The sequence below is a fragment of the Amphiprion ocellaris genome, chromosome 4 (genome assembly GCF_022539595.1).
Source record: "Amphiprion ocellaris isolate individual 3 ecotype Okinawa chromosome 4, ASM2253959v1, whole genome shotgun sequence".
NCBI lineage: Eukaryota > Metazoa > Chordata > Actinopteri > Pomacentridae > Amphiprion > Amphiprion ocellaris.
Window position 1 is genome coordinate 8,385,430 of NC_072769.1, and position 13,740 is coordinate 8,399,169.

The following is a 13,740-nucleotide window of genomic DNA, read 5'->3' on the forward strand; positions in this document are numbered from 1 at the left end:
CATCAGTATTTTGAGTTCTGAAATTATGTTCAACCAACATAAAATATTAGACTGGGGGTCTTAGCTTTTCCTCTACAATCAGAAGTATTTTAATTACCAGTCTTAACTGTCAAAATGTGTACATTAAGATAGGTAAAGAAACTTGAAATCCTAAACTCAAACAATTAAGTACCTCAACTTAAATTTTAGAATTAAGGTAACCAGTGCAGAAATTTGAGTTGAAATTACACACAGTATTAACTTGATGCAGTTACCACCAATATTATGTCAACTAAACACGTCAAAATGATTGTTTTCAACTTAAAGTATTTATCTAAATCATTAAATTAGAATGTTTCATATAGCAACCATGCATTTAATTATTTGGTGGGAATCGCCCCCTTGAGTTACTTTTTAGAGTGTAGTAGTTGGTAACCAGAAACAAGCTGTGAACACAATAATGACATATATTCCATTACAACGTTGTAGCTGTTTGTTACCAAACAGCTGCCAGTGTGCTATGCCCTATTTACCCTGGCTTTAAAATGCAATCTGGATCTGGATATATTGTCTGTATAAGGAAAAATGCATGTTGATGCCAGGTGCAGATTCATGTATACAAACACACTTTTCACTTTCTACCCCACTTGCAGGGAATTTTAGATGAAGTTCGGCAACATATCTTGATTCTGTTCCAACCCTTAACGAATAAAAGGACTTTTATCATATCTGGCATTAGCATATGTCTTGCCTGAGCTGATGACAAGTGAATAACTCTGGGTAAATGTGTGAATCCAAGATGCACTGAGATCTGATCATCTCAGACCATGTTTGGGGGTGATCTAGGCTGCATTTGGCCATTTTCTTTTAATAGTAGTGTGTATGCAAATGTGCCTTGGGCCATAATTAAAGACTGCCTTCTCAACTGATGTCCTCAGCGTGACAGCACAGGAAGTGCATTACAGTTTCTTGACAGTTGAAAACAACAACGCATTTGAACTTTGCAAATGGAAATGATGTATGTGTTTATTTGCATATACATTGTAAAATATCATAAAGGGATTTTGACTCTTCTTATGTTGCAACCTACAATTTACAGTTTCATCTAGTAGTGTGTGAATTTTGCTAATTTGTACTTCACTAAACAATAAATATTCCATTTTTTTTTTTTTTTAATTTCAGAATTCATGCAATTTGTGGCATTTTCACTTAAAATGATGAGTTGAATGACTGAAGAGCTGAAAGTTCACTGAATTCATTACATTAAGTTTATCAGATGCAAAACTAGCATATTAGCCAAATTCCCACAATGCATTGTTAGCGAGAGCCTCTTAGATATTTGTATTTTGAGAAATTAATCACGGGGGAGACTTAGTGTTTGACTTTTATGTGTGTTAAATGAAGTTATGGTTGTTGCTTCTTATAATAATCAAAATGATTTTAACCATGACAAAGGTTAGTCTTGAATTCAGTCCCTGCATCCATAGACTCACTATTTATCTCACTGTACCTGGGAAGAACCTCACAGATTGTCTCTGTATTGACAACAATATCTTTAACAGGTGATGCTGTCATTTCTCAGTGTTACACGAAGAAGAAACTCCTTAAACTTATAAAATGTATAAAGGAAGCAAACCTATGTAACGATTGATTCAACTCTTTTCTCAAGCTGAGAAAGTTTAACTCAGTTTGAGATTTTCCCTTAACTTTTAAAATGACTTTGATAAATCAAAGCGCAGATAACTCACATTAGCTTGTGTTTCTATGCTGCATGAATTTAAAGTAATTTACAGTTTAGAGCATGGAAATGGGACCTGAGGATAGAATTTAATGCCAGCTTTGAACTGTGCACTCATGATGGGATCACCAATGTGGCATGTCAATACCAGGTGTGAGACGAGCTTCGTCAAGGGAAGGTTGAGGATAAATGAACAAGGATACGCCTGTGCTAAGTGATGACACATGATCTTAATCTCCATGGTTACCAGAAGGTTTACAAACAGCTTGTTGTAGTTTCAGCTCTAATTGTGTTATTGGACTTTTATCTGTGTGTGCTCTGAGCTTTTCTATCATATTTGTATGTTTTTTGTTTTTTTTTCTGATTGGGGATTGAGAAACACAGCAAATACTCAGCATACATTTCATCTGATCACAACTTGCGTGACCCAAGCATCCCGTAATACCAAATGCGTGGCAAGATTGTCATTTTTTTTGCTGACAGCAACATTGAAGTATTAGACTTATAGGGATTTGGCAGCTGCTGTCATGTGTTCAGGGGCCTGTTTGTGCCAAAGGCCATCACAGGGCCTGGTGTGTATGAATGTGTACGCATGAATATGAAGCAGTGCTGCTCTGTAGTATGTGAAAGATGTTCCCTTTAAGTTTAGACGAGGATTTTTAGCCCTTCACCTCCTGCTGCTGCCCTCCTACACTTACACACACAAATACACATGGCCGAACTACAAAAAGGGTGCTAATGGGGTGTTTAAGCTGCCAGCGTGATGAGTGCAGGGCGGGAGTGCAGCTCTAAATGATGATGTTGTTAGGAGTCCTCTGAGGTCCACATCCCCTTACTTTCATGATGATTCATTGGTTATTACACTCCTCTGTTCCCTCTGAGCCTCATCACAGTCATAAGGAAGCTAAAGGATGTGGCAGTAAATTGGCAATGTTTGCCTGAACTTGGTCATAAACATCATCTCAGAGTCATTTAGTGTGCTACAGTTGTGTTATTAGACATTGTACTCAGAAATGTTTGTTCTTTTTAAAATTTGCAAATCTGTAAGAATAGACAAGGTGCTGCTAGGAAATAGGGGTCAACAGAATCTATCGGGTAACATTTTTATCCAAGGTGATGCTTTTCTTGTCGTACTCAGTGTAAAACTTCATTGTGTTCATTGGATTAGATTTATACCTGGTCACATATATTTAGAGCAGTTTCATCCAAGTAACCTCACTGCGTTTTACTTCGAACCCTGCAAGTACAGTCATCATTTTGTGCCATCTTAAGCATCTAAAGTGCCTAAGTTTCACCTAGTGCACTCAGTTAGAGACAGAGATGGCTTTCGCAGATTGTGCAAGTGTCTGCAGTTATCACAGCCTCTATAAACATTGAGTTCTGCGTCAGCCACCGAGCCAGCCAGCAGTGATTTAGATGAGCACTAAAGAAAAGCAAAACAAAAAGTAAAGTAGTAAAAAGTAAGAAAGTAATGAGGGAAATGTCAGCCAGGCCCAGTCTGTGTACTACCATATTATCCTGAGAAGAGTCTAATTAAGAAGCATTAGCAACCGAGTTTACATGCAGAAGACAATATTCCCACTAAGTTGTTTTCATGGCTAATTAAAGTGAATATTCCACTAATATTCCCATTTATATGCAGCTGTGCATAATTCAGTTAACGTGACTTACGTGCTGTTTATTTCATCAAAATATGGAAAACTGAAGCAGCTGGACTCTCTTCTGCCATTTTGCTTCTTTGTGTTAAAATAGGATGTTTTTCACTGGTGGCAGACTCCATCTTTTACTCATACAACTCTCTTGAGATGGCTGGAATCCATCCGTATTTGGGCAAACCCAAAAACTTGTTGAGATCTAGGTTTTTCATAATGTTTTAAAGTAGTTTTTTTCCGTCTAGCCAGAAATGTAGGCTTTTTGTTTGGGCATACATCTGTATACTCCAGCCTTGGAAACTGTTGGGTAGTTGGTTTCTCTGCAGTGCACAGAGTCGACCATGAACAACCAAGAGACTGTGACTCTGAAAAAACTCGAGCTGTGAGAGATTTTCCAAATGCGTTGTGTACATGTCCAAAGAATGCTCCTAAAACCAGAATATTATTGGCAGATCCGAGGTGTCTAATAATCTAAAAATGCTATATTTGGAAAAATAACTACAGTTTTTCTCAATAGATAAGACACTGTTCCTGAAAAATAGCACACATTTCCCAACACACTGCACACTATTTTTTTAAAATTTGAACATAATTCACAAAGAACCACACACTTGTGTCAAAAGCACACTTTATTGTCAAAATCTGAACTTTTTTTTTCAAAATTAAGACACACGAAGTAAAAGTAGGACACTGCACTGCTAAATACAAAACACTCTTCTCTCACTGTGTTTTTACATGAAGTGTAAAAAATGATACAGCCCTCAAAAATGACAACTTAAACACAAATGCATCTATAAATGAATCAGAGGGGTCATTGCAGTGCCTGACTGTACATTACAAAATAAAAATAATGTTAGACAAAAAAAATACAGCAATGTATTGTACACAGTACAGTATGCAGATATTTACACCACGTCTGCATCAGTTCTTTCAGCCTGGTCAGACCACAGGACCTCATCATCACTAGCTGTGTTTTCTCTGGAAAGAAGGACCTAGTGTGTCTGATCCATCCCTGACATGCATCAACAGAAACATCACCACATGACAAGACCACTGATTGATAGAGATTTTCCCAAAGTATGGCTGCCGCTCATATACCTTCCACCTCCATGTAGAGAAGAATTCTTCTATAGGATTCAGAAAGGGAGAATATGGTGGCAGAAAAACCTCAATAACTTGAGGGTTCATATTGAACCATTCCCGAATCAACAGTCCTCTATGAAAACTAACATTGTCCCAGACAACAACAAAAACTATGTCTGCTTGTCAAACACACGCTTATACAGAGCACCTGTGTCAGTAGACCCTCTAAGTCCATCTAGGAAAGTCAACAAATGCTGGGTGTTCTATGGGCCCAGAACTGCATGACGGTCAATTAGTCCAAGATTGCTTCTTGCAGCACAGAGGGTTACGTTGCCTACATGCTGACCTGGATGTTGACTATAGCCCGTTGTCCAATGATGTTTCTCCCTCTTCTCCTCCTGTTGGCCAGGTTGAAACCAGCCTCATCCACATCGATGCATTTATATGTATCATCAGAATCCAACTGAAAAACTCTCTGGAACAAACACACACCGACAGAGAAAAAGTCAGTCATGTACACTTTTTACCTGCACTTCTGAACCAGAATTATGCATTAGATGTTTTACAGTATTCTTAGAACATTTCTGACTGCTTGTATTGTTCCAGTATAGACATGTCACTGAAGTGACAAACAACATTTACACACCATGTTAAGTGGTCCAGGACCAGGGGCATGGGCAGGTCCAGGTTCTGGTTCTGGTTCTGGCCATGGTCTGGGTTGTCCACGTCCTCTTCTTCCAACATGACCTCTTACTCCTCTGACATCCATTCTGAACAGCTAATGCTATTTCCCAGCAGGTTTTATAGTGTGCAGTTCATTGGTAAAAGTGTTTTCAGTTTTGACCTGTTGTGTCTTAATTGTGACAGCAGTGTTGGAACAGTGTCTCAATTCTGCTTCCTAGTGTTCACATTTTGAAAAATGTGTGATATGAGGGAAAAAGTGTGTTCAAATGAGCAAAAAACCTGTTCAGTCTTTTGCAAAAAGAGTGCAAGAGTTTTGGAAACTGTGTGCAAACCATGAATAGTGTCCACAATTTAGACAGCAGAGTCCTGTTTTTGAGAAATGTGTGCAGTCAGTTGGTGGCTGTGTGCAGTGAATGGAATTTAGTGTCTAATCAATCGAGAAAAACTGTAAAATAGAATATGCTGTTACACATTACTATCAGTAATAATGAAAGATTTGTGTTCATACAAATCTGTGAATGTGTGTGTTCTTTCAGCACGTCTCACAGAGCAAATATGAGGTCTATCTTGAAAGATGTTGGTTCAGCGACACCAGGATATGCTTGGGGTAAGATGTGATCATACAATGTAATCTAATACTGTGGTGTAATCTAATCAGGTAGAATAATATTGGCCACAATTGAACAAATTATCAACATCAGCCTTCAAAAGCCTCCCAGACTGTATTATATCATTTTGCACCTCTCAGGTATATTCAATACTTGTTCTATTGTAGGCTGATTTCCAGCCTCAGTCTGATTTACCTGTTACTGTTATATTTTTGGTCTGGTCTAACAGCTGTGCCAGCTACCAGACAGAAGCCATAGTTCAAGCAGTCACTAGAAACTAGTGTTTCCCCTACGAAAACAATTTATCTTTCCAAGCAAACAGTACACGTGATTGCAAAAATGCCAATAATTTGAATCTAATTACTAAAAAAACAACCAAAAAATAAAAAGCTTAAGCTTTACGTTGAGCTAGAATGTGACCAAATCACCAATTAAATGAGGCTGGGGCTCACTTTATTGCTCAGTTCTTTAAATATGTTATTGTGAGGTATGTTGGCAACATAAAATGGTTTGTCACAGAATTTTAAAGAACTTCTGCTCAGACGACATTAGTTTTATTTTCTTACAGACAAATAAATTACTGGGAATTTCCCTGGTGAGGGGTCAATAAAGTTTATCTTATCTTTATCTTAAATTAAATGCAAATATGAAAACAGAGTACATACAGTCATGACTACATGTTAAATATTTCAAATATATCTATATAACTTCACATGCATGTTTGGCGAGTCACTGAATGCTAGCAATCATAGATACATGCAAATTTAGCCACTTGTCACTTTTATATGCTTCCAAGCCTGTTCACTGTCCTATCTGATCACTGTGGAAGCTCTATTTTCTAACATCAGGGCATCAGAAAATGACAGTAAACATAATCATTTTCATTGTTGTTGATGGCATTTCATCAAATTGTCAGCTAACTTTGCACTTACGCATCAGCCGTTGGTGCTTGACTGAAGTCAATATAAAGTATAAGCTGTCACATATTCTCATTCATTATTCTGATGAATAATAAAATAAGTTTCTCCTTTGTAACATACACATTTTAAAACTGAGACATTTATAATACTGGGTAAATACAGCCGTGCTTCTTTTTTTTTTTTTTTTAATCCTGCGGGACACCCACACTATACACTCACATACACACAAACACCTGACACCCCCAGGCAGCGTGCCCTCTCCTGCTGGGCCTCGTCTTATCCTAATGGGATTGCCATGGTAGAAGTCTCCCAATAATGAAAATAATGAAATCAGCAAGGACCCAAAGAAAGGTTCGCGCTCCTCTCCCAGGCAGCATCCCCAGCCAGACTGCACCCCACTTCAGCCTCGCCGCCGTCTCAGAAAACAGACAGAAATCCACCTAGGGAGGACAGAGGGGAGGGAGAGGAGGAGGTTTGCAGACAGAACCAGGGGAGAGGAAGGTGAAAGAGTGAGAGAGGAAGAAGTATCTCGGAAAAAAATACTGAAAAGTGTGGAAAGATAGAGGTAAAGGGGAGATGAGATAAACGTGTGTTGACCTTGTCAGATCAGTCATTTGTTCCTACGTGGTCAGACCATTTAACCGATAAATGTGAGAAGGATTTTAACTATGAAAAGATCAGACTTAATATATGCATCTAGTGATCAGTGTGGCTCATTTTTTTCCTGCTTTTTACCTACATATTATTGATGTTTTATGTGTCTTTCCGTAAATAAAGCTGACACAGAACCTGACAACTTTCTATTTTTGCACATGAATTCAGGTGGAAATACCATAGGTATTCATCTCAAAATAAAACATGTTTATCAAACCAGGCTGGGAAATAAACACAGACAAAGAAGGGAATTGTGGGATGTGCAGGCAGAGGAATGGAGGAGTTCCTCTGGGACGGGAAATGGGAGCGGTGACAACAGGAAGCCAGTGTGAAAACGATAGAAGGAGGATTCCCACAGCATCTCTTCTCGTGTCTTCTATTCGCCTCTGCTTCCTTGTTGCTTTCTTCTTCTCTTCTGACTCCTCTTCTCACCTCTCTTTCAGCTTCTCTGAGTGCATACCATCATCTGGTGTCTCCAGAGGTCTGTGGCTATACTTACAGCTGCAAGATAGATGAGAGCACAGTGTTAACTGTACCTGCATTGCTGTGGCTGGGGAATGAAGCCATGGTTTCTGAAGATCACCTGATAATGGTCATTTTTATTACTTTCGTCTGATGGCGAAAAATAGCAGAATGCCTGTGTATCTTAGTGTGCAGACTAATGGTAATGGAACCACAACTGTTATACTTGAAGCATCAAATTCATTTAGAAACAAACAACCACGAAAGCTTCAGTGGAGGCAGCTTCTCTTATTTGGTTCCTGCATAAGTTTCATCTCATGCTTCATCCAAGAGGCTTCTTCACATCCGATGCGTCTTCACAAACCACAATAGAGAAGTCAGGTCACCTTCCGTTGAAGCTCTCAGGACAATTGTGATCTTGATAACTGAGAATCTACACAAAAAGCAAGTTTGTCCTGCAGATCACACCAAGCCTGCATGGTTATTTACTAGCCAAACACAACTCCAAGACATTTTATGTCACCATCATTTCAAAGATTTTTTGAAACTGGGATTTTGTTTAGTGATATTCTATTTATATTTTTCTACTAAAGGACCATCAATGAAATATTCCTATTAACATGTATTGTTATATGTGGCCAAAACCTCATATATCCATCTCCATGGCTGCCCCAAAACTACTAACCAGACATCAGTGGCACACAGTTTTGCACTGAGCAACATCCACATTAACACTTTTCGTGATAAAACCCCTAACATTGTCTGCATGTAAATACACCTAATGTCTACACATCACCTGTGTTTTATGACTCATGAAACAGAGACTTTTCAAAATGCTGCTGGCAGAAATTGAGGTTTGTGGAAACCATGATGTGGTTTCCTTATTGGGTCTTAACGGTCACTACGTGTTCTTTCCTTATTCGTCAAGCTCCTATAGTGTGTCAATACTGTACCATTTCATCCTCATCTCTCACCCCTGTATATATTGTAAATAAATATTATTACTACTGTTCTATTATTATTTTATTCATATCACTACGTCTATTGCTACATAAGCTGCTGTAACAATGTAAATTTCCCCTGGCGTGGGGAGAAATAAAGGACTTATTTTATCTTATCTTATCTTATCTTATCTTATCTTATCAAATCACAACAGATCCCAGTCTCTGTTTTCTACTCCCATTATGCTCTGATGTTACTCTCATTAACAAAATTTCTGGTCTTATTTTTGACTGTTGCTGTTGTTTCCTATTAGAGTGGACACGGCCTTAATGACATGTTCACTCCTGAACATGTGCACTGAAGTCAAGTCAGTCCCACATCATGCACCACCTATTGCTGTAAATGCTTCTCACACACACACACACACACACACACACACACACACACACACACACACACACACACACACACACACACACACACACACACACACACACACACACACACACACACACACATGTTGAAGTGTCCTCTGGTAAGAAATTTGTTCATTTCCATTGATGTGTGAATGAGTGAATGAAAAACACATTGACTAAGGTAGAAGGTGCTATATAACCATTTACTGTTGATTCACTCCCTCATCGAGAGTTTAACTATGTTGAAGTTTAATCCACAAAATTGCACCAATGACCAAATAAACAAATTATCTTCTAGTGACTGCGACCCACTGAATTTTACATGACAAAAAATACATGCAGCACAATTTATAGTCAAACAGGAGTGAATGGTGTAAATAAGTTCCTTTAGATGAACTTTGTTAACTTGGTTTTTAGTAAGTTACCTGTAACTACGCATCATAAACTGCTTTTCAGAGCTGCCCTTTTTGCGAGAAACCACAAATGAATGTCATTCTGCCACTTTCTGGTCTGATCAGCCCCAAACAGGCAACAGGGTTGAGGTCACATCTCTTTCTCGTCCTTTTTCTCCACCGACTCCCATTAGTATCCGCCTCCTCCTGTGCAGGTCATTAGCTCTTTGAACCTGCAGTTTCTCCCTCTCTGTCCTGTGCACAGCCTCTCTTTTCTGATCTTCCTCTGCGCTCTCTAATTTGCAGAGGAGACACGCCGCCCCAAGGCCCTCATGCCTAATTTGGCAGCTTCCTACATCAGAGACACACGGTTGAGGCGGGTGGCTTGAGGGAGGGTTGTTTTAATATTTTAGGGGAGTAAGGTGCCACACCTCCAGTGGAGCTGCAGAGACAGCAGTCTGAGGCCCCTGTGGATAAATGACAGCTTAGGATCTGAACTATTTTCTCATTGGTGTGTCCCTGCAGGTCTCACTGACTGCAGACTGTGTTTCTCGCACACTGCCTGTTTGTCTAACTTTCCCCCATCTGGGTGAGAATGTCTGTGTCAGTGTGTATATATGTGCTAGTGTTCTGTGATCCCTTAAACTCTTAATAAGCATTTACACTCGTCTGCGCTATAAGGCTCTTCATGTACCGATGTGTGTGTCGCTCTCAGCCTCTCTTTATCTCGGCTCTCCCATGCCTGAGGGAGAGTGTGTGTAATAGCCTGCAAATGTGAGGGTGTTTATTTATATCGTCATGCTTCTTTTTCTTGTCTTCAACTTCATATCTGTGCAGAGATTTTGTTTGCTTCCTGTTCTGCATGTATTTGTACACGTGTGCATGCGTGTGTGTGTGTGTGTGTGTGTGTTACAGCAGCTCTTTGTTTTAACTTCTGTGTGCACCCAAGTTTGTTTCTCTAATGCCGGTAAATGTATGTGCTATGCGGGTGTTTCTTGGCGTGTTTGCATGTATGTATTTGTGCATGTGTGCATTTGCTTTCCTCTTTCCTGCTGTGGCTATTGTCACCAGATGTCAGTGCCTGGGAACTAAGGCGAACAATGGTCACTAAGAGCCAAAGGGCAGTTGCCTGGGGAGGGGCGACACCCGTCTGTCGTCTAACAGGTTTATGTTTCACCCACTCCGTCATTTCATCGACATATTTGTGAGTGAATTGGATGCGTTTCAGTGACTATTTCAGGTGTGTTGGTCCACCAAAGGACTTTTAAGAAGTGGTGAAAAATATGCACAGGGGAGACGGGAAGTGAGAATTGAGATTGAAAGGTGCAGTAGTAGCCGCATCAGCATTGCTGATTTGAGGAACTGGGCAGGGTGGAGCTGTATAATGTGTTGTTTTGATACTGTATCACACGGAAAAGCTGAGAATATCCTGGAATGGAGATAATACCCAGGAAGCTTTTCCCCAGTGGCTGCACAGTTCGAGCCAAACAAAAGAAAAGCCTGACTTACAATCTTGATGGAAGACAGATTAGTATCTCGGCTAGAAAGCCCTGACAAAGCAGAGAACCACACAGCTTGTGGCTCTTGGGAAACTAAGCGTACTGACAGTAGCATAGCCTGCAGTGTCAACATGAGGTCACTTGAAGAGGCTCCCAAGAAATAAAGAAACTGCTTTGTCACTCTCACCCAGTCATTTTCATTGAACAAGTGTTGGTTCCGCGTGATGGACGGTGTTTTAAGCAGACAGCACCTGTGCTAGCTCACTGACTGTTTGCATAGTGAGGTTTGTACACAAGATCTAACTGAAACACAGTGGTAGCTATTTGTTGTGGAGCTGAGACAATTCAATCAGGGATTTGCAGATTTGTGTGTGTAAATGTAAAGAAAACATCTGCGGCAGGTTTGCATGTAAGCCGACAATTACAGTAATTGATCTGTGGAGGGGGAAAAAGGCAGCAGCCAGGACATGTATTTAGTGTTTGTGTGATCAGGCTTGACCTCCCATGGAGAACAAATATCTACTGTGACTGATGAGGAGAGGACATAAAGATTAAGAATGAGGATGTCTTTCAGAGGCCTTGTTAACCTCACCAGTGGACAGACACCAAAACAAAGGAGGAAGGTTGATTTACAGTAGCGCTCCTTTGCAGCTGACACTCACATGCTCTGTCTTCACTTTTGGAAGCAACATTCTTATATTTTAATGTGTCTTTAAATTCAACTTGTTACAGTATTTGGCATTTCAGCCTTGTTGCTGTGTTTGTTTTCAAGAATATTTCCTGTAGTTACAATCAAAGTTCACACTTTTATTGAGTCATCTTGTGGAAACAACGTAGGTTGTGGTCAAAAGGCTGGCCTGGTGAATGGCAAGCAAAAGGGTGCTTCTGGTGTTTTGGAAAGCTAAACAGACGGGAACAGAAGGCTGTAAAAAGGTCAGCGGTATGAATGGGCACTCTTCAAATCTCTGCGCCCCACTACGAGGACAAAAATGTCGCTCTGGAGGGCCGAGCATGTTTATTGTAAGGAGATTCATCAATATTCTCTCAGCTGCTACTCTTCTAAACTGTTTTCTTTCTCTTCACAGTACTCACTCACACTTTCATTTTTTCCCCGTTTCCTGCCTCTCTACCTTTCAGAGTGCAGAGATGCACATGATTAGACGTTCCGTAATTACCCAGCAACACCGACGCTGAAGTGGTCCTCGAAGAATGATGTAAACTGGTGACATTTCTGAAAATGCCAGTGAGTTTTCAGGGGAAACAATAAGGGGTGAGAGAGACCCATTATGTCTGAGTGTTTTTATTGTGGCAATGTGTCTATCATCCCTCTGTTACTGCCTTCAAAAGATTTGAGAGTTTAATTTTGCCAGCTACTAATATGGTCTCAGTCTACAGAGACTCAAAAATAATGTTGACTCTGGCATGATGCAAAAGACTGCTGCAAAACAAACTATGAAATTTGTACCCTGGTAAAATACAGCTGGATTAATGTTCAGGATGCATAAAAGTGTTTAATATCCTGTGAGAACATAGTTGTTTGTGACAAATTTTGGGAATGCTTTTCCATCACTGTCATGTCGCATTTACTTTACCTTCATTATGTTACACTGAACCAAAATATATAAACAGCATGTCATATTTTAATAAATTCTATTGATTTCTTTTTTAACATCGGACATCTCTAAAGGAGAATGGAGGTTGTGACAAAACTGAGTACACACCATTTGGACATGATAATCTGTGGATCAAGAGCAGGGTCACAGATCACAAATCACAAGTCAGCAATGAGTCACACATCTGCGATGGAGAGTGTTACTGAGGTTGTTGATGCTGACTTGTGGAATGTTGTACCACTGTTTCTGCAGGGCTCAGTGAAGTTGGTGGACATTATGTGACAGTTTATCTGTCGAGCTATTCTGTTTAAAACAGTTTGTTACATGCAAAATGGTGAAGTTGTGGGCATTCAAATGCCTGATGATAACCCTAAGTGACATCTTGCATCCAGCAGACCAACAGTCTGTTGCCGTCTTTCCCTTGTAATCTGTGGCATCATGTCATTTGAATAAAGCTGTTTTTTTTAAAGTGGCCTTTTATTGTCTCTGGTCAAAGGAGTGTCTGTGAACTGGTCACACTGTGTGATCATTGTCCTTTCAAGTCACACCTGACTTGGGTGTGGTTTACCTCAAAGGTTGAGAATTTGTCACTCAACAACTTTTTGTGTGCAACTGTCTAAATTGAACCCTTTTCCAACCATAACAATAGAAATGAGGGTTTAAACTTTGTCAGAAAAGAAGAGCATTTGCATGCTGCGTTTCAGTGTACTACTGTTCTACGTTTAAATTCTGAATAAAAGCAATTTATCAGGTAGTAAGAGTTACCATATTCATAGATACTCATAATCATAATGCTTAGATGTTGATGTTTATTGGATGTAATGTTAATTGTGTTCACCATCTTGATTTAGCATATTAGCATTTTCAATCCTGATGATTTTCTGACCTGCCTGTTTTATTTTCCTGTCCCTGTGAAGCACTTCTATTAATATTCTTTCCATTGCATCTGTATGTTTAGTTTGTCCAGTTTTGTGACTGACCTTTGTTGATTATTAAGGTGTGAAGTCGATGTAATTCTGTAGTTAATTGTAGGATTAAATCTGTAAATATTTTCTGAATCCAGCAATGAAAATGACCCACAAATATGACATAAAAAAA